Source organism: Marmota flaviventris, chromosome 2 (assembly GCF_047511675.1).
Source record: "Marmota flaviventris isolate mMarFla1 chromosome 2, mMarFla1.hap1, whole genome shotgun sequence".
NCBI classification, from domain to species: domain Eukaryota; kingdom Metazoa; phylum Chordata; class Mammalia; order Rodentia; family Sciuridae; genus Marmota; species Marmota flaviventris.
This window is the reverse complement of record NC_092499.1, coordinates 193,836,965-193,840,212: the sequence shown is the minus strand read 5'-3', so window position 1 is coordinate 193,840,212 and position 3,248 is coordinate 193,836,965.

Genomic DNA, 3,248 nt, shown 5'->3' with positions numbered 1-3,248 from the left:
AGTCGGTGCCGGCGGCCGGAGCCCGGGAGCCCCGGCGCTCCACGAGGTGGGGGAGGGGAGGGACCACGTGACTTTTTGGAAGGCCGACTCGCTTCTTCATTTTGATTCTCCAGTAAACGTACCCTCTCCAGAAGCGTTGAGTGAATCGGAAGAGTAATGTCATGTTCCGCTGGAAAGGATCGCTTCTGAAGTTGACATGAACTTGGTCTTTGATCCTCCTCCTTCGTTGGCCTTAAGAGTTACTCCTCTTTCAAATCAAATAATTTGTTTCTTTCTCATTCTGAGAAAAGCTTTCTAGATGTGATTTCCCTTTTGAAAGCAAGACTTTGAAGTCTTTCTCCAGCACTTCCTTTCTCAAAGGAGTCAGGCCTGGGGGCAAGAGCAAGGAGGGAGGGGTGTGCAGTCACTTCCTAATAGCCCAGCTTTCCCCAAGAACTGAGACTGCCCAGCTGCTGGAAGGCCTTTCCATAGGCCGCTCTGGGGGTCCAGCACCCGAACTCCTCTCCTGAGCTGAAGGTGGGCAGAGCCAAAGGAAGAGATTTTGATCAGGAAGGAGTGGCCTTGAGTTAACCAGGGTTCCAACCTCCTGCGTTTTGTCCTTGTGTCCCGGGCCTTCAAGGAGAGATGGCTGCAGCCCAGCGTGGGACATTTATTTGGAAGTGGCTGCAGTGGAAGCCCTTGCTTCGTGGGCATCACCTTGATCCCCCTGGGGACCAGCCATGGTGGCTTGTGCCAGGTGGGAGCCCCGACCCACACACAGTGGCTAAAAATACAGGCGGCAATTCACCTTCTCCAAGTGCAGTGAGAGGTTTGTTCAAGGAACCACCTTTAATTGTCTTAGAAGCTCCTGTCAGATCAACGTGTGGTTTCACTTCTTCAGCTGAGTTATTGCATGTCAAGCTGTTTTTTGTCAGTTCCCAGCATTTAAATGTATTTTCTCTTTCATATATTTGATGTGGCTCAGAGAACCTGCCCTCCCCCCACATAGATTTTATTGTTTGATTAGATCCTTTTTTGTTAAGTCAGATCAAAGATCTCTTTTCTTTAGGAGGAATCTTTTATTGAAACAAATCAATGGAAGGGATTCCACAGTACAGAGGCATGTTGTTTACAAAGTTTTGAAAAGGGGGAAGGTTTCCATGACCAAAAGGGAAGAAGGAGGCTTACCTTCTGTATCATAGTCACCTGTTGCAGTTGGGGGGACAGGAATCTTGGCCTTTGAAGCTTTAGATTTCCTGTGCAGAGGCTTGGCCACCTTAGCTGGAGAGACATATCCTGGGAGAAAGTTGCTTTACAGTTTATGATATAGAATTACCAAGAAGTTGGTAGTTCTTTTTAAGGAATCTTTTTGCTTTTCTCTCTTGGTTCTCTCTTCTTTTTTATTGTGGTGCTGGGATGGATACAATACCTTTATTTTATTTATTTATCTTTATGGGATGCTGAGGCTCAAACCCAGGGCCTCACACGTGCTAGGCAAGTGCTCTACCACTGAGCCGCAACCCCAGCTGGTAGTTCTTGCTTACCTACCCGGGTTCCTGCCCCTAAGATCACTTGGAGGCCAGCCCCAATAATTCAAACTTTCAGCCTGTGTCTCAGATGAGCTTACATCAGGAGACGACACAGAATGTTCTGGAAGGGCATGTGTTTCTGTAGCACCCCGAAGCTACCTCTCTTGAGGGGCCACCACCTTATGTTATGTAATGATATGGTGTAATATTTGCGGATGCTCAGCAGAAGGAAATGGGTACCCGCTTGCTTTGTCTTTCCTCCTTGCATGTTGAAGCCCTGCATCTCATGAACTTGAACCGAATGAAGACAGAGTTGTGGGATGGGAGGGCCGTCTGGCCATGGCATCTTTCACTCCCTTAACTGCCAGGGTTGATTTGGCTACTCTGGCTGCCTAGATCGCCTCTCTTGCTCACGGATCCGTGCAGGTCCCTCCCCAGACTGAAGAGTATGACCTTCCCTGGATAAAGGAGAGTACCATTCTTCAAGCAAGCGTGTACAGGAGCTCCTCTGCAAGAACCTCCAAATATGTTCTCAAGACACATTTGTGGCCAGGCGGCAATGTAGCACACACCTGTAATCTCAGCTACTTTGGAGGTTGAGGCAGGAGGATCATAAGTTTGAGGCCAGTCTCTTAGGGAGAACCTCTCTCAAAATAAAAAGGAGAGCTGGGCGCGGTGACTCATGCCTGCAATCCCAGCCACTTGGGAGTCTGAGGCAGGAGGATCGTGAGTTCAAAGCCAGCCTCAGCAAAAGCAAGGCGCTAAGCAACTCAATGAGACTCGGTCTCTAAATAAAAGACAAAAATAGGGCTGTTGATGTGGCTCAGTGGTCAAGCGCCCCTGAGTTCAATCCCTGTTACAAATAAATAAATAGAAAGGACAAGGGATCTACTTCAGTGGTAGAGCACCTCGGGTTCAGTCCTCAGTACCAAAATAAAGAAATAAAATCATGGATGGACCATCATATGCTCTCCGAGCACATTTTCTCATACAACTCGTGTATTTTGAAACGGCTGCTCCCCAAGGGCAGGATGTTGGTCTTATTTTGCTGCTATGTTCCCAGCACTTAGATCAGTACCTGAGACATAAAAGAAGTTATTTGTGAATGAATGAGGCTGTTAATGTCCTTTCACCCCCTTTTCCGGTCGCCGAGAGAGGGGGATTGAGACAGTTATCCCAATAATTCAAACTGAAGATGACTTTCTTCTGAGTGATTTGCGCAGTCCTGTGGATGGTGGCTACATTTCTCCAGTTGCACTGCCTCTGAGGTTTGGCCTTAGGCATCCAGATAGTGTGACACAGTTGGTGCCGCTCCAGTGCTTACAACAATGTATTCTTTATTCATTGAACTCATCAGGCAATTCCATGAAAAAATATAGAAAGATGTATTATTTGTTGTCATGAAGAACTGTTGAAACAAAATTTTAAAACACATCTTTTAGACTGGGGGATAGCTCCACAGTAGAGAGCTTGCCTAGCCTGTGTGAGCCCTGGGTTTAACCTGCAGAACTGCAAAACAAAAGAAATAAAAATAAAAGGTTTTTTTGTTCTCATTTCTCTTGGTGCTTTTCAAACTTTAAGTGTCTAATAGAACTTTCTTGACCTTAGCCATGGACATTTAGGAAGTCAAAGTACTTTGTATGTAGAACACAAGTACCATGCTAGGGGCAGTTGCCTGTGATCCTAGCAACTAGGGAGGCTGAGGCAGGAGGATTGCAAGTTCGAGGCCAGCCTCAGCAA